This window comes from Spodoptera frugiperda, chromosome 11, assembly GCF_023101765.2.
Source record: "Spodoptera frugiperda isolate SF20-4 chromosome 11, AGI-APGP_CSIRO_Sfru_2.0, whole genome shotgun sequence".
NCBI lineage: Eukaryota > Metazoa > Arthropoda > Insecta > Lepidoptera > Noctuidae > Spodoptera > Spodoptera frugiperda.
The window spans coordinates 10018479-10038490 of record NC_064222.1 but is presented as its reverse complement, the minus strand read 5'-3'; the positions used below and the strand labels follow the sequence as shown (position 1 = coordinate 10038490).

The 20012-nt window shown below is 36.0% G+C and overlaps 1 protein-coding gene across 2 annotated transcripts in view; it reads right to left on the bottom strand.

Annotated features, from left to right (window-relative positions):
• LOC118274786 (SAFB-like transcription modulator) overlaps nt 1-20012 on the bottom strand; it is a 90057-nt gene that overhangs the window by 43239 nt on the left and 26806 nt on the right. For both annotated transcript variants that reach the window (XM_050697061.1, XM_050697062.1), the window contains exon 3: nt 126-160. The gene's annotated coding sequence lies outside the window, so the exon portion shown is untranslated. The remainder of the gene's footprint in view (nt 1-125; nt 161-20012) is intronic.

Here is a 20012-nt window from a genome sequence, read left to right as displayed (position 1 = left end):
GCAGTGGTGCTCATATGGAACATTAATTTTTCATCAATTATGTTAAGACTCCCATGTATTAGGAGCTTTCAACGCTCGGGGATTCAAATACCTTATGTAATGTTAAGTAGTAAATATTTAATTACCTTTCAGTGTAATATGGATGTCTTTGTTCCGGAATCTGTAACAAAATAAATAAAATATTAGTTTGAATTATCATACTATACTTAGACTTATCTTTCCGAAGATAAAAAACAGCCATAAATACAAAATACGATCTTATTAATTAAAATAAAGGTTTCTGCGGACTGCCTAGCGAGTTACCAGGGCTCCAGCTCGAAAAGCAGGAGTAGGAACGGGATGGTTTTTAGTCAGTAAGAGTCTGATACACACAGGTATGTAGGAATCGTAGCAATTGGCGTTACATTGTCTCTGCCCCCATGTGAGACAGGCTCATTTTATTTCGCATTATCGAGATATATTCATTTAAAACCTGGGTCTATAAAAAACAAACAAAGGCAAACAAAATCCATATTGTTGTTGTTTTGTTATCATATCTAATTCAAGTAATTACATACATTCGATATGTAAACACAAGACTTGAAAACATAAAACTCCTGTACAAAAGTAAACTACCACACCAGTTCTTATCTAATACGATTAAAATTCAATTTAGACGCGACACTAACTAACTGGCTTGCCGTGGTTAGGTAAACTGTCGTTATCAAGGTCAACGCCCGCTGATAACGAAGTATTAGCATACACCTTATACAGTCAGGAAGCAAAGACATTGTAGGGGAAGATGCAGAAATACCACTTTTAAAAATTATAATAATAATATTATAGTGAGACATAATAAATTAAGAAAAAAATTGTTGTAGATAAAACGGTTTAGTTGTAGGCTGTGAGACACCGCCGCGTCTTTTTTCTTTGACGGGGGAAACCTTCAAAAGGCGCCTAGCTTTTCGGGGATAAAAGACTAGGGAGTGTGGGATTTTTACCTCACTAAAACCACCCCGGTGGCCACCCTCTACACCTGTAAGGGGCACCAGGTCCTCTTAATAGACCTGCTCCGCACCGCCGCATCTGCGCACGCTGCTCATGATGAAGAGTCCCTCTGTGACTTGAAACTAGTAGAACTTTTCTCCATTCATTTACGTAAGTATACCGTGATTATTTAGTTGAATTTGAAAAGAGGTATATTCCTAAGTTCTAACTATAAATATATATAGTCAGCAAAGTAATTTCGTAGGCTGGTAAGAAATTGTATACCGAGACGATAGATTATGTTATAAAAGTTTTGAACTATTGGCCATTTAACAGTCGGCTCAGTGGCTACTGATTGGTTGGCCATTCGTGGATTAACATTGGTTGGCCATTCCATTGTCCCTTTGATTGGGGACTGCCTCTGCCAAAGTGTCAACCTTCTGAATTAGTCTTTATTTTCTTACCTGAAATCTGCATACTTTACTGACTAAATAAATAAATTTTACCAAGCTTTTGTACAAATGGAACTTCTGTATCTCATGTTTTCATGCAAAAATAAACCTTGAAAACGTAGGGCTGGGAGTCAAGAAGTCGATTTAGTGTAATCGACTACATTAGTGATGGTTGTCTGACTAATCGACCTTCAGATTAGGCTTTTTTAGGTTAATTTGTGGTAAAGTTTTTAGGTAAACAGTTTTAAGGTTAGACTAAAAATTGTTAATAATTTTTCATAGTTGATTATAAATAGTTTAGCAAGTTTATTCAAATTATTGTTGAAATTCTCATATTTTATGATATTTAACAATATGATCGAGTTTAAAATTTAGCCCATTGTCACACTACTATCTTTGCCTTCTACACTTAATATGTATTTATCAAAATTATTGGTTTAAATAAAATTAATTTTCTTTGTTCATAAATATTGTAACTAATTATCTTAATTAGTTTAGTAATTAACAATCCAATGCATTCAATCGGCGCCGTTTGATGTTCATAATAGTTTCTTCGAGCCTAAAATTAAAAAGAAGAAATGCTTATAGAAAACACGTCATACCTTATACAGATTATAAAAGAAAAATAACAAAAAAATAACTGTGTCTTGTAAAGCAACGTTCCACATTAATCGACTAACACGAATTTAATCTTTCTCTCAAAATCGACTAAACCTATAATTGCACATCACTATTCGCCTAAGGCGGTCAAAAGTATTCCCAAGTACATAGAGGTCAATGCTCGGAGCTTAGACCATCGATCTTCATGTGTAGTCATTATTTTGGTGTGTAATTATTTAGTCAACTAAATAAATTACCCAACGGGCTTGTGTTTAATCAATAGTGTACTTCAACTAAATTGCTGTTGGTTGTGTTGTTGTAAGTAACACTGTTGAATGTAAGGTTTTAGGTTATATTCTAAGTTCAATATTATTGATGTGATTTCGAAATTTTTGCCCTGATATTCGAAGTCACATGGCAAAAATTGTTTGCATTAGCAAGCGTTTCACTTCGGTTTTCTGTGAAGCCGTGGAATACTCCAATTGAGCCAATCCATTCGTATCGAAGCTCATTCAAGTAAATTATAATCACTTTTTTTTTCAAATTTCGATTTGCATATTTCTTTGATAGAACTGCAAGTACTGCAACAATGCATCCTATAATCGATTTTCTATTTTAAATATCAACCAATAGAATTCAATTTGCAACTGCAAACAAAAACCTATAAAAACGCATACAAAAATTCAAATCAAGAACTGATTACGTAAAAAAAATATACTGACACAGTTCCAAGCATCTGTGAAAGCACAACCACGACGTGTATAAAGCTTGAGGCAAAAAATTCAGTAACCATCGCCTGTTTTGTTCAATACACGAAGATGTGAAGACGAACAAAAGCGGTAATGTATATGGAATTAAGAGATATTGTCGTTTTAGTGGGAGGGAAAGTTTCCACCTGGTTGAATGTTTTTGTCCGTCAGTCTGTCCGTTTATGGATATTTGTGTCATTCAGTATTTCAGGTGATATCGCTAGTGTTTATATGGAAAGTAAAAGTAACAGGTTTTCGGTGGAATCAACTGTTTCCGTGTGTATTTTAAAAGTAGCCATTTTTAAGTACTTCTGTATATTGGTTGAGTCCTTCGTTGGTCGTGTAGTCGCATGGTTGATGAGCAAGATGTCTCGCGTTCGATACCCCGTTTAGGCTTTACTTTTTTCAAAAGTCTTCAAAGTCAAAATGAATAGTGGACGCTACGTATAGCACCTACTGGATTTAAAAATTGAATTGGAAATTAAACTGGACTATCTGATTGACCCAATAATAGAACTCAGTACCTGCTTTTTAGCATCCATAAGACCTTGAATCAGGAACATTTTTTGGAAATCTAAAAATATCACAATTTCCTTGACCACCTATTATTTTAGCTTTCAGCATTACAAAATTGGCTAGCGACTGAATTCAGTACAAATGTGTCAATTCAATATAACACGCACGAACTAACTGTTAATTAATTTGGACTTTATTCCAAGGACTTTGAGTTTAAAATGGAAGAAAGAAATTGGACAAAAAGCAGTAGGCTGCTCTGCTCTAGTATATTTTACGTAAAACTTATGCGTACAAGTTTAGGCTCTATATTTACAAATGATTTAGATTATCTATTTTAAGTACTGAAATGTGCTAAACATTATTAATTTCTTCTATTTATAAAAAGATGTTGACCTCTCTCCTTAAATACACCCAACATTTAATTAAATACTGCTTCCTTCTTCACGAATAAGTATAAGCTACGAAAAGCTACTCTCTTAATTGCAATACATAGTACATGTACCTGTATCTCTTCAATCGCCCAACTTCTTCCATATCTATACATATAATAAAATCGTAAAGTTAATTATTATGTTATCGGCTTACTAACGCAATTATTTGACGAGGAACTCGACTAGTTTCAAGCCATACTAGAGGCTCATATTCATGAGCAGCATTCCACGACACACGACGCGGCGATTGTGAGTAAGCCGATAACATAATAATTAATTTAGTATGTCTCACGAAAGTTATAATACAACCTAAAAGTGTCCAGTCTACCCCAGTTTAAGGCAAAAGGCGTGAATGTAACTGTCATTTGTCCGGCACTAGCTGTACCTAGGCCATCTAGGTTTAGCTAGGTACGCTCGGTCCAGGACGGGAAACCTAACGGTGCTTGGAACTTAGTGCATGCGGACACTGGCTAGCATACCTAAGTATTAGGACTTTTAATGGTTGTATTTGAAGATTTCGTTTATTGTTTTGTGGTAATTAAAATTGATGATAAATGGTAAATGATATTTATTTTTTGCAAATAGGTTACAATGTAACTCTTTTACACGTCAATCTTTCAAATAATTAGATGAGGCCGATTTTTTAAGGACGAGTCGAGTTTAGTTTCAGAATTGAGCTATCTTTGGTCAATTTTGCGGTTGTAATACCTAATTGCGTTGATTCTAGGGTTAGGGTGTTAAGTTATAGACCCTTCTCCTACAACAATATATTTCTAAACCAGGGGTAACATTTCAAATAAGATATATGCATTTTATTGTAACTTTCGTGTGACATACTAAATTAATTGTTATGGATTCCAGACAGAGGGCGCGATGGGCGCGATCCTCGAATCGCCAGTAGCAGCGCGACAATCGCCGCGTCGTGTGTCGCGGAATGCTGCTCATGAATATGAGCCTCTAGCAGGGCTTGAAACTAGTCGAGTTCCTCGTCAAAACAGTACGTGAGTAAGCCGATAACATAATAATTAAGATATATGCAGGTGTTTTTTTAAAGTCTGACACTCGCTCTCGCCTCTTCCAAGGTGGAAGAAGTTATTGGAAGTACCAAAGTACTCCAAAAATATCAGAGGCACCATCAACCATCAGATATTCTCAATTACATCACGTAACATCCTTTTTTACTGGTTATGTTACGAATCTGTGCGACAGTTAAAACTGTTAAAATCAAGAGATGATTAACACCTTCTACAAAAACATAAAGTAAAAACTAACTTCTTCAATTCATTTTGATCTTAAAGCAAAGTTAGTTAAAAAATAACTTGGAACACGTACTAGCAGATGTAACTAAAGAGTAAAGTACGATGTCATTCAACTCTCAAACCTGTGTCGACCGCAAAAAGTTCAAATTCCATTAAACCACAATGGCTGTAAGGCTTTTTTGAACATTTTTTTCTAGTAGATCCGTGGTTAGGAACAAAATGAATACTAATTTAATAATGTACTGTACAAATATATGTGGCATCATCACAATGAGCAATGACTAGCTTTACAAATGTACTGACTGTTAAATAATTTTATTTTGACTACTCAAAAATGAGCAAAAAGTGCTTGTATATTGTTTGAAATAAATATGAGTTTCGTTTGAAGCAAAGTTATGTATATATCAAGTGTTGATTTTGATTCGTCTAGTTAAAATTACAAGTAGGTAATGTATGTTCAAGTAAGACTTCAGTTTAAGAAACGGTGTAAGTTATAACGATTGATATGCCTACTTTTACCTACTTCAAAAAAAGAGGAGGAGTTTTAAATTCGCATAATTGTTTGTTATTATATTTGTTCATCGATTACTCGGCCAATTGTGGACCGATTTTGTGCAACTGAATTTGGAATTGAAATTTCAAACTAACAAGTGGATGAGTAAACTGAAAAACTCGTTAATGCTTTTTTAACTTGACAAGGCTGTCACGGACGAAAGACATAAAATGCATACAAATACCAATTAAAGCAACACTTGCTAACCTGTGGATCAATTTGCTACACCAAACTATCTGCAAGCTTATAGCAAAAAATATTTTATTTACAAACAGAAACAGAATGAAAAAAGAATCAAAACAAAATCTAGAATTGAGCTTAGCTTAGTAGTAGCTTGCTCAACGACTTACGTTTTGTAGGAGGTTGCTAAATAAAAAGGCAGGCGGCGGCGGTTGCGACTCCGCTGTCAACGACCGCGGGCCAGCGCGGGCTAGACGCACGCGCACCCAACACTCCTATGTACTGTACAGACTAGAATATCAACCTATTGTAAATACTTTTGATTTGGCAAAATACATTAACCCTTGGTACGCCGGGAGTGCAGATCTACGTGAGACACAATGTGTCTCATATACCAGCAGACTAGAGGTAAATAGATAATAGAAAGGATGGATGAAAGCAGAATTACGAAAGAAATATACAATGTACATATGAATGGGATCGTCGGTAGAGGGCGCCCTAAACGGACATATAGCGACCAGATTAGCGATATATTAAATAAGGGCTAAATTAAAAGTACCCTTAACCGACGAGCATGCATGAAAAGGCTGATGACTGTTGATGAAGCGAAAGAGGTATGTAAGAATCGTAGCAATTGGCGTTCCATTGCAATTTAATAAGAAAGATGACGGGGTATGAAAATTAAAAATATATTTCGTCCATCAAAAAATAAAACAATACTTGAATAAAACGAATCAAAGTTTAGGAGTGGGAGCAAATACATAATTTCTACGTATAAAACGTACCTAGAAGTGACGACACGCGATATTTCAAATCAATATTATAACATCGAAAGTATTGGTTTTCGTAAGAAAATAAAAAATACGCGTCTAATATTTTAAAATAATCTACAAGACGGACATTAAAATTGAAATCATCTACCCTATTGAGCAATAGTTACAAAAATTATGACTTCGTAATAACAAACGAAATGATTTGCATATTAAGTGATATAACTGACTGTATGCAAGAAAAAAGTTAAACGAAAACTTATCTCCTACCTAACTTTATGAGTCACCTAACGTAACTTAACCCAGTTCACAAATAATTTCGAAATCAATATCTTAAAGACAAGATAAAATAGGTATGTGGACAAATTCTTTCCATACTTTTGTGAACGGAATTTAAAAAGATTAGATATAATATATAACAAATAATATATGAAGTGTTTATTTACTTTGAGATAGAGAGAGAGAGAGGAAATTCTTGAAATTCTCTAAAGATTTCCTGAAATATTTTGCGATAAGTTACATACATATCTAAAACATTTACTTTTCAATAGTTGTGTTATGATTCCTATATAATAAGGTTTCATGGCCATACAATGAAATGCATGCGAAGTGCCATGTATATATACTCAGAATTTACGAAAATTTTAATACCTACCCTACCCGACATAAGAATCGAGATAATACTGGCTTGTTGGTCTCGGGTTCCCGGGTTGGGCAAATGATTAGACGCTGTGCTTTTTTTTCGGCTTTTCGAAAATGTTGTACAGTGACATTGCATGCCGTAACAGGCGGGACGATACGACGACATTTAAATAATTTCTTAGGTAATATAAATTGTATCTCTTTCTTATATTTCATGATCAAAACCAATTAAATAACATAACCTATGCCAAAATGACACCATAATGAAATATGATATAAACAATAAAAAAACAACGTAATATCACATTCACCGCACATTCCTTTAAACAAAGAAAACAAAGGAACAGGAATAAAAAATATAATATTATGTATTATGTATTATAATTAGAATTTATTAAAATGTTGTCGACCTCGCCTACCTTGTGCGAATAGCGTACAGTACATACGAATGTAGGAACTATCGTTTATATGATTTACATACGCATATCTAGGCTAGACTAATAAATTAAATTGGAGTGTCTGTTTGTTATATTGAAATAACTACGGTACCTTTTACTACATGTATATGAATAGGTATAGGTACGTATGATATCCTCCTCCTCCTCCTCCGTCCTCTGACTGTCTATCGGTTTGTTCTGGCTAATCTCTGAAATGGCTGATCTACTCAGTACCTAGTAACTTACTACTTTTATTAATCATAAAGTCCGTAATCCACGCGAGCGAAGCTGTGAACATCAGCTAGTAATAAATAAATATTTAATTAAAATTATTAAAATAGTAAATTAAAAATATAGCAATAATTGAAATGACTAAGACAAAAAAAAATAAGGACCCTTAACCAACGAGCATGCACGAAATGACTAATGACTATTGATGAAGCGAAAGAGGTATGTAAGATTCGTAGCAATTGGCGTCCCATTGTCTCTACATATCCCCATGAGAGACAAGCGTGAGATTACACATAATACATATGTATGTAATATATATAAAAAAATCTAAATATAAAATTAATACTACACCACAAATTCTATTCAACTCAATTACAAATCGAATTCAAAGTGAGTTCTGAAATATTCAGTGGACCGTGAACGTAACGGGTCAATCTATCAATCAATGAGTCGATCAGAATAGAATGATTGATTCATTGATTGATTCAACGCGTAGGCGATATAGAGAGGCGTCAAATTCTGTAGGCTGTATTGATTTTGACAGGTACATTTTTTAAAAGGCCTGATCGTTTTTAAATTGGTCTCATATATCTATCTTAGATAGGTATCAAGCTTTGAAGAATATCATACCGTTAATTTAGAATGATATTTGTTCATTTTATTTTTAGGGTGGTTCTTAGATTTCGTTGAGCCAAAATTAAACTCAATTCAGTCTCTGAATAGATATAGGAATGTAACAGAAGCTCAAAAGAGCTGATTTCAAAAATATATTGTAATTCAAAGACTTTGGGTTAAAAATCCATATTTTTTTAAAGGGAGTTAACAAATTTTTCGCATAAAAGGCATCAGCTAGGCTATTCTGTAACTGTCAATTGGAAACATTTGAAATGAGCTAGAGCGCGAAAATAATCTCGACCAATGACGGGCGAGAATATTTATCGACTATTTAAAATTCTAGAACTGTTTAAATCAATCAAAAAGTCATTTAGAATCAGAATTTCTGTTAAAAATACCTACATTTTAAACATAAATAAATGACAGTTGTTTATTCATAAATTAACGATTGACATAAATCTAAAAATATGGAGAATATAAGCTGAATGCACACCGGCGGACACGCGGTGAACATACTAAGAATAAATCAATTTAAAATAAACCTTAAACACTATGGCATACCGATGAAAATGGCTTGCCAAAGATTGCAAGCGTACGGTGCATCGTCAAACTTCTTTGTTATGCTATTTTCATCCGTATTGGAGAGTAGTTAAGGTTCATTTTAGATTGATTTATTTTCAGTATCTTTGCCGTCCCAGCAGTGTGTGCCGGGGCTACAGGTGCTAAATAGGAATCCTGTTTTAGTATGTAGCCCAAAGTTTAGAAGGCTATCGTGTCAGGTTATTCGGCTACATATATTATGTTGATATGTCAAACCGTTACAAATGGATGCTGTTTTGAATATTTTATATTTTATTTTAGTTATAAACATATAACTGTTTATTGAAGAGTAACATTTAAATAAAGTAGGTACCTATATATATAACTTAGTGTCGTGTTGTGCTTTAGATTTGTCGACACAATTAATTTAAGTAATTTGTATTGAGAATACAACTAATCATCATCATGTTCAACAGCTTATAAGTGGCCAATGCTAACCAAAGACGTCTTCTCAGATAGAGAAGATTTAAGCATTAACCACTACACTTGTTCAAGGCGGGTTGGTGATAACAAACTTAGAATTAGAAATTATAAGCTTAGGTTTCCTCACGATGTTTTCCTTCACCGTTTGTCTAAATAATCTTAAAAAGTAATTAAAATTCCAATTTTCCAGGCACTCTTTAATCTTCAAATATTAAGGTCTAGGTTCATCTAAGTGACATTACTGATTAATATGTGCAGAATACACTTGACCCACAGACATAATTAACTACAAACCTAAGGTTATGGGCTGGCCCTTGTTTGACCAGAATAAGTTATACTATACACACGTTTACTTGGTTATATACATATATAGCATGATATAAAATAGGGTGACTGGTAATTAGTGAACGACATTTAAATACGTGATCGTACTCATGATTACAACCAACTTTTTACCAAAGAAAAAAGTTTCTGTATACTCATTCGTTTTATTTTTATTACAATAACCGCAAGCAAAGGCGTTAAACAACAAGTGGTGGAGAGTCCATTATGCCAAAGTGCAACCAGAATCGGTTTCGTTACTGAGAAATTTTCAAATTTGAAAAAGACTGTCTTACCAAGAAATCGAACTAGAAACCTTTTGTTTGGCAGTTGCACTCACAACCACTTAACCAACGACTCCAAACAACACAACAACATTACGCCTTTTATCCCCGAAAAGGTAGGCAGAGGTGCACATTACGGAACGTAATGCAGCTACCAACGAATCAATTGTACATACCATACATACATATAAAATATGTAAATTTTATGTACAACTGTCCACATATCCTAATCAATCACAAAGCTAGATAGCAATGATTGACAATACTAATCAGTAATCAACATTCGTTAGACCTACAAGCCTTAATACGTCACCAACGACCTCTGGCGAGGCGTGAGAGAAAATTGCACGCTACAATTATCTTGCACACACCTTGCTTTCAATGTTATGGCGAAATGAATATGTATTGCTATTGACATTGTACTTCTATTGGCTACTATATTGTACTATTGTAAAAGGTACTATGTAGTTTTTTATTTGTGACTTTGTTCGTATATATTTCTCATAGTATATTGGCTATTTTATTACCGTATTCTCAAAAAGATTGGTTAAATAAATAAAATAAAGTAAACAAGTTTAGTTTAGGCCCAATTACCCCTCTTCCTTGTCTTCCCAATCCCCCCATTTCCCCAATAACCCTTGAATTCATAACCCCCAAATGTCGGTGACGTACATGTAACGCTTCTGGTGATTCCAGTGCCCATAGGCAGCGGCAATTGCTTACCATCAGGTAATCCGTGTGGTCGTTTACCGGTTCATACCATAAAAAAGTACCTAATATGTAGTTTTTAGTTGTTATTAGTACATACCTATTGTATATTTTATTAGTACATTTGCAAAATATCTAAACATTTCAATTAGAGAGTGTGTGCTAATATTTCATTAGTGTTTTATTTTCCTAAAATCGTGTGAGACAAAAGTGGCTCGCTAAATATATTTTGTCACGATACTGACTATTTGTAATAGCTATTTTTTGTACTATGTAAACATATGCCAAAGGAAAATAGCTTATGTCGCTCTTCAGCCTCCTATCATTACATTACCCATATTTATAAATCACCGTCGTTTTTATGTTGACGCAAAAGAGTCTGATATAGTATGTGTTGCTTTACTTTTACCTATACATATATTATGTACTGTTAGACGACGAAAATCAACTAAATGAATATCCCTAATGTAATCCGTGTTACCGACAGCCCTAGCTGTCATGCGTCATGCTATCAGCTGTCAAATGTGACATTTTCCAGCGCTAAGGGTGGTAACGGCGATCCATTCGAACTAATTCGAACGCGTGTAAATACTTTTCTGTTTATGTCGACTTGAATAAAGTTTTTAAATTGCTAAATGAGTTTTTACTTAAAAGTACCTTTAAAAAAGAATTTATTAAAACAACATTTTGAGAAGTAGCACATAACCTTAATAGCATCGTATCAACAAGGTATCGTATCATACCAAAAACACCAAAATACCCTTATCATCAAACTAACTGAAACTACACCATAAAAATAACAATATAAAGTCCAATTTCCCCTAACCCATCTTAAGATGTATCACCAGACAAAAGAGTTGTGCTTAATTCACGACCGTGAGCTCTCCATATGTACGGTGATGCAAGTATGACGTCACGTCCGTTAAATTAACTACTAAAGTGGTGTCGATTGTGGTGTACTTAAGTAGGTATATTATGAAGGCTTTTATTTCCTTATAGAGGTAAACAGATGTGAACTGAAAAACTCGAAGCATATAAATGGTTGGCAGGCCACAACTGTGCGCTTCTCACGAAACTTTTTCCACAAATTGTTGCTTTGGGTCTGGGTATCATGTGCATATGAACTTGTATGTTTATAAACGCACCCACGACACAGGAGAAAATCCTAGTGTGGAGGCAAATTAAAAAAAACAGACAGTCCGTGAATTATGGTATCAGTATCAGGATCTTCACTACATAACAGGGTTTACCATAAAACCCATATAAAAGGCAGACGAGTCGAAGATTTCACGTGTCAACAACAATATTTACAATCTAGTTTCCAACCCAGTTGTACAACCATCCTGTATAAACAGACAGGCTAACATATCAATAGAGTTGACCTTGCAAGCTTTCGCCACCAGAGGTCAGCACTAGAAACGTAGAAAATTACTAGTTATGAGCAACTCTATGCATTTCTCTATTCATTTGATTGTCCATGTGCAGTGTTTGAGTAATAGAGCTATTATAGGGAAATTATAATTTTGATGGCGTTGTGCGTGCAATGTGTTGATCATGGTGTTTTGGGTTCAATGTCAAAGTGAGACAAATACGTAGGAGATATAGGCATTCTATTTAAGACTGAAGATTGATTTTGACTAAAAACACAACGTCGCACCTTTTTGGGAGTCATACGGGGTGAGCCTATTGCCATATACTCGGCACAATTCCAGATTTCCAGAATCCCTGCTACTACTGAGAAATATTCGAAAAGCCAATAAAGCCCAATAATACTTTCCCTGATCCGGGAATCAAACCTGAGACTTCAAGCAGCCGCACTTGCGACCACTCGACTAACGAGGCAGTCAACAGACACAATATTGTAATAGAATTTAGTATATACCTACAATTGCACCAACCCAAAATAAAGTTAATTATTATGTTATCGGCTTACTCACGTACTATTTTGACGAGGAACTCGTGGGACACCTAAACTCGGTGCACGGTAGCATTCAGTTCACCACTGAGGAGGAAAAGGAAGGAATGTTGCCGTTCTTGGACGTGCTCGTGAGACGTGAAACAGACGGCCGCCTGTCACACACGGTTTACCGTAAACCGACACACACAGACCGGTACCTACGAGCCGACTCACACCATCATCCCTCCCACCTTGCCTCTGTTCCCCGTACTTTAATCAACCGGGCACTGAACCTGTGTGATCCCCAGTACATTGACGCAGAACTTGATCACCTTAGACGGGTACTGGAAACCAATGGGTACAACTGGCGCCAATGTACTCGACTGGCGAGTAATTCATCAGGTAAAAGACGACCGGCAGTTGCGGAGCGGACTCCAGCATTTTTACCATTCGTGAAAGGAGTAACCGACACCATCGGACACCTGTTACGCCGTAGATACAGCATCAGGACGATCTTCCGCCCACCCGGTCAATTACGAAACTTGTTACGCTCGCCTAAGGACAAGGATCCACTGGCAGTTCCCGGGGTATACATGATACCGTGCGACTGTGGCTCGAGTTACATTGGGGAAACTCGCCGCAACATCACAACCAGACTCAAAGAACACATACGCAGTGTGAAGAACAGGGACACCCATACATCGGCAGTAGCCGAGCATGCTTGTAGCGCGGGCACGGCTCATTTCCTTCGCTTCGACAAGGTCTCCGTACTAGCGAGGGAGAAATACTTTGTACCGCGGAAAGTACGTGAGGCCATCGAAATAAGTCGCCGTCCCAACTTCAACAGAGACGGTGGCTGGGCATTACCACCTGCCTGGAAGCCGAGTCTACAATCTGCGTCAACCTACAATGTTGCGGGTCTGGAGTGTGACACAGTGAGCGCGGTATGTAGCACCGTTTTTGCGCCGACCCGAGAATCGAATCTAACACCTGCGCAGCCGCCGGCGAACGAGTCTAACGAGCCAACATCGTCGCGCGCGCCAGATAGTGCGCGCGATTCCAGACAGAGGGCGCGATGGGCGCGATCCTCGAATCGCCAGTAGCAGCGCGACAATCGCCGCGTCGTGTGTCGCGGAATGCTGCTCATGAATATGAGCCTCTAGCATGGCTTGAAACTAGTCGAGTTCCTCGTCAAAATAGTACGTGAGTAAGCCGATAACATAATAATTAATTTAGTATGTCTCACGAAAGTTACAATAAAATCAAAATAAAGTTGTTATTTGGAAATGAAAAAGGTAAAAAAACAAGGAATTCAAAATGTCTATAAAAAACTGCAAACTAAATAAAAAAAAAAACATTACCAAACAATTTCAATTTAAACTCGATCGAACCCGCACTTGATACCTATTACATAACCGCTCACATCGATTTTCCGGAAGAATCGATTCTCGGTAATTGCCGACTCGATACCGTAAATCGGTAAGTCGGCCAAGTGCTTAACAAATCGGACGATGAAACCATTCTATTAAAGGGTTACAGAGTTTAGTTTAAACAAAGCATTTTGTTAATTTATACGAGTAATGTAATATTAAGCTATGCGTTGACAACGCAGTAGAATACAGGTACACCTCCCCTGCTTTGAAGTTTCAAAAGTGTGTAATTATGAATTAATTGAAATACATTGCCTTGACTTTGATTTTGACTTTAGGTACCGTAAGAGTCGACTATGGTAATACAAATTTGACAGAGACTGGGCAGAAGCGCTCTTCGATATCCTACCCACCAAGCAAGTGTGCAGATTCATCGATGGCTTCTCTGGATCTTAAACCAAACGCATGGAAAAGTGAACCATTTTGTCAGGTGATCTTTTTCAATCTTTTCATTAACTCACGAGTTAACAAATTACACACTACCATAAATAAAATCTTATCCAATTCAATCACTGTCAAGTTTTAAAATAAAATGAACAACAACTACCAAACACCACTTAGTTTCCATACCGACTGTAAGATTACAGTCTTTATTTTAATCTTGTCCATCTAATGTGCAAATCTGCATACATTTTCAAGGAGGTAAGAGCCAGTGTGTACAGTGATGTCAGTATGACCTCATGCTAATCAACTTGATGGCTAAAGTCTTCACAAACACTGCATTTTAAAAGTAATAGAGCGGCCATCTTGTTTTATCTGTCAAATGGTCACTTTTTTGTAACGACAAACAGTAAAGAGGTTTGTTATCTGAATTATTGACAATATAACTGGCTGTTTAGTTAGGATTGTTGGTTTTGTTTTTAAATATATTTTGAATTTAGAATGTTGTTTGTTTGTTTTTTATAAGATGTTTTGTTTGAGAAAAATATAATGTCGTGAAAACAATAGTTTTTTTATGGTATAAGCTGGTAAACCAGTAGACGGATCGCCTGATGGTAAGCAATCACCACCGTCCATGGGCACTTGAAACACCAAAGGCGTTATAAGTGTGTTGCCAAAGCAAGGCTCTCCCACACTTAATACAACATAAAGTTCTAAACCAATTTTGACAAATACCAAATACACAATTAAACGTATATTTAATGAAGCTGAAAGCACAACTCATCTCATTGAAATAATAAATGCTAATTAACGTATTCACACGCATATTCCACTAATCCAATTATGTGTACGAGTACAAACCACTTAATGACAACATTTCACACGAACCGCCTTCTAATTGTACAAAAAGTTTATTATTTATCATTTAATGTAATTAATTTAGACTTTATGTTTTCATTCATACGGTTTTTATTTGAATGAATTATGCTTAGCTAGTGTAAGTTTAAGTTAAGTTAGTGGCAAAGATCGGGGATTGAAGCTCTTTCTGGTAAACTTGAACCTTTTAAACTGTGATGTCCAATTCTCCTGGCAATTGAAAACTAAACACAGGTTTAATTGCATTTTACTTGTACACATACATAGTACATTTTACTTATAGTAACTTTATAAATTTATACAATAATTATTTCTCTGCAATGCTCATACATTTCGCGCCACACCAGAGTCATTTTCACTAAACAACATTATCTATCTTTGTATTAAAATCCGTCATAAACGTTCCAATCATTTCTGTGATAAAGCAAAACAAACAATTTCACTTTCATTTTAAAATATTTTCAAAAATTGTTCCAAATATAGCGAATAATCTTACCTGACACCTTTACAACAACAAATATTTAACCAAAAAAAAATCACGTCAAGCGTAGCCGTAAACATCCAAAATAAACGACTTTAATCTCAAATTTCACCTCAAAAGTGACTTATTTCGAAAAGCAAAAAAATCTTCTAACAAAAAACGACAACAAAGCAAGGAGTATTAAAATTCCAAAAGACGGCACGCGATCGGGATCGAACCTGTGGCATTAACGCGCCGGACGCTAAGACACGCCCCTTTACATTATAAAAAGGTGACCTAAATGTACCATCGAGTACACTAGTGTTAAGATGCGATTTTTTTTATGGAATAAGCCGGTACACGAGCTGACGGATCATCTGATGTTAAGCAATCGTCGCCACCCATGGACACTTAAAACACCAGAGGCGTTACAAATGCGTTGCCGGCCTTATGGGGTTAGGAATTTATATAGGGAATCAAGGATTGGGAAGATTGGGAAAGGTGGTAATTGGGCCTCCGGTAACCTCACTCATACAACGAAACAACGCAAGCGTTGTTTCACGTCGGTTTTCTGTGAGGCCATGCTAACACTCCGGTCGAGCCAGCCAATTCGTGCCGAATGGCTCTCCCACATTCCGATCCCTTCAGCCGTTTTGACGTGATTGAGTAACAAACACATAAACTCACAAACGTTTGCATTTAGTTATGAGTTATGAGATAGTAGTTAGCAAATGACCATCACAATATATTTTCTGCCTCGTTGGCCGAGTGGTTGCAAGTGCGACTGCCGAGCAAGGGGTCTCGGGTTCGATTCCCGGGTCGGGCGAAGTATTACTGGGCTTTTTCCGGTTTTTCGAAAATTTCTCAGTGGTAGCACGGAGTCTGGAAATGTGCCCGGTATATGGCAATAGGCTCACCACCTATTACATGGGACTTACAAAATAAATTGTGAAAAGTGGGTGTACACAGTGGCATTACGTGCCATAATGTGCACCTCTGCCTACCCCTTCGGGGATTAAAGGCGTGACGATATGTATGTATGTATGTAATATATTTTCTTACTCTACCACTTACACATTGATTTTAAAAAACATAAACTACCACGTTTGCGCCCGCCTGTACCAAATACCAAAATATAATGGTACAAAACTAGTTTTGAATCTGTTGCCTTGCGCTTACGCCTCAGTGCTTGTAAAAAACAAAATAAAATCTATAAAAACTCCTATAATACGATAACTTTGCTTTTCTTATACACATTTTTATACAATTACTACATTCAATACGTTCTTTAGTATTTTTATAATGCTTATAGAGGTAAGCTTGTGAATGTGTACACATATACAATGCAACACTCTTCAATATCTTCAAGTGTGGTATCAAATGTGGGAGAATCATGCTTCGGCACGAATGGGCCGGCTCACAGACCATGGCCACGGTCTCACAGAAAACCGACGTGAAATAACGCTTGCGTTGTAACAACAAAACAACGTGAAACAACGAAACATCGTTGTGTGAGTGAGGACTTGATATTTGTTAACGCACCCACGACACAGGACGAAATCCTAATGTGGGGCGACGATTAAAAAAAAGAACAAAAAAATAACTTTATAATGAACTGGTCCAACGAGCAAGCATTGACATACAAAAATATACAATTTCGGTCATTCTATGTGGCACAGCATACGTAATGTATTACATTTATATAATTCAATCTAGTATGTGCTAGATTCTGAAAAATGTAACCATCGACGTCTTGCGGTTAGACTAGTACATTGTGTTATTTAATATTATTATATACTGGCAGTAAAAGGAGGATTTATGTTAGTTATGTCATGTAAAAGTTGATGGTAAGTTGTGTAAAAGTAGGTGTTTATTAGGTAGGTTCAATTTTATGTCTGGTGGCTTGAAATTATGGCCAATTGCTTGTCTATTAGACAAGTCCCTGTAATAGGAACCATTATAACAGCTAATACTGAAAAAGGTCTTCTTCTATGTTCATCATGCTAAATGATTTCCAACCTGCCTACTAATCATGGAGATTACCGTAAACTGCACTATTTTTTAATCAATCTCCCACCTCCTGTAAGCCATGATCTAGAGTAGATGAAAACACCGGAATACTGAAGTCCGGCGCGTCCCAGGGACATGAATAACTGTCTTGGATCCCGCAACGAAATAAATCAGAAGAGATATTATTAGAGGAGAAGACTGAGAAAAAGATAGTTTCCACTATCAAACACGGACTTTTAACTCTTCTAATGTTACGGGTGTCTATGGGCAGCGCTGATAGCTTACTATCAGGTGATCCGTCTGCTCGTATACCTCGTATACCCATCGTAACCCACCTCACAAAAATACTTTTAAGTAGAGTTTAAGTAAAGGAGGCCTAATGTCACCCTTTGTTTTTTGAAGGAGGAAAATCATGCAATGACTGCCTTGGGTGAGGCAAGAGAGTGTCAGACTCTTATTGACTAAAAACTACCCCGTTCCAACTCCTACCACAGAAGCTTGTTAAATAGTCCGCCACCTCACAGTCACCCTCTATTGACGTTATTTATTGTATTATACACAAACAATCATGGGTAAATTGTCACATGCGTTTAATTTTTTCTCTAATCAAATACAAAGGTCATTCATTCACGTCTTGGCAAATGTGGTTACGCAAAGGTTACATAAGAAGGTTACAAATACTCCGTGACTGTGCTGTTACAGAGAAATATTGTTACACTACATATAAAAACTATCTCAATGTCGTAGGGTCGTGTTTGAAGCCGATGGCAATGTTTTTTATGAGGCTATATGAGGCTATGACATTCTTTGAGAGGCAGATTTGTGATCTTTAATATGTTTGACTGGCTTGTTGAGGTGTTAGAGGCGTGATGTTATGTGCTACTGTAATAGTAGTAAAGTTGATCAGTATACTACAATTTAAACTCAAAATAGTAGAATTTTTGTTATGTTTACGCGAGCAAAAGCTATGTATGCTATTTTGTGGTTTTTGGATCTTTAAGCAATTTCATTGTTATTTCAATACACAAATACTGTACAAACAGCTACGTGGTAGATACAATATTTAAAGAATAACGGTTTTTGTATTTGATAATGATAGGTTACTGGTAGATAGGTAGGTGAAAGATACAGGTTACTCTTTATCCTATAACCTTTTACACAAACTCAGGAACGAAAAGTTGCTGAAACTTTACAAAAGAATTTAACCCCGAATCAGAAACCACGCCCTCTATACACACGCTATTAACCCAAGAGCCCCAAGACAGACAAATTAACCATTAACCAAAAAAAAAATGAAGTGAAATTCGCAAAATCCGACATTAAATTAAATGAAAGAACAGGATTTACCATTTACCGTGAGGTCAGGAATGTTCCGTTGAAAACTTCCATTGTAGAAAGTACGTATACATTAAACATGGTATCAGACCAATTGTTTTCACTTCATCGCGTGCATGCTAAACGTATAGTAAAAGTGATTTTGCCTTAGGTTATTTAGAGCTGTTAATTTTCGGTGCATTTTTTTCGAAAATTTGATTTAGTTTTAATGGGTGTTGGTGTGATTATCAATCATGATTTTTATAAGTTTTTTAACTGACATGGTTAGACACACAACTAAAACTAGTACTAAAACTCGAAACGGGATATTTACCATGTTTTTCTATTTCGGAAATGGGCTCATAAAAAATAGAAAAAGTTCTAATACTAATCATGATTTTTGCCTATATTTATTAAATATTTTCATTACAACTTTCGTGAGACATACTAAATTAATTACACACGACAAATGTATGCGTGTATGTAAATAGATAAACGCATAATGTGTCTATTTACCGTCTCAATGTAAATGTACTTCATAATTAAGTGGTTACGCACTTTATTGAATTATTAGGGATCGACAACGAACAAGGTACTAAAATAACCATAATAGTTTATAAACCTATAAAAATCTTTCTTATTGATAGGCACTTAATATAAAACGCTATTGATGACGACAATGATGGCAAAATAAATGCGAAAGTTGGTATGTTATTCCTCCTTCACGTCAAAACGGCTGAAGAGATCGAGTTAAAATTTGGAACAGAGGTAGATTACAGTCAGAATTAACATATTGGCCACTTAATATCCCACAGAAACGCAGGCAAACCGCTGGCAGCAACTAGAAGCTATATTTTTATTATTATAATAACTATCGTGAGACACACTAAATAACTAAAATTCATCA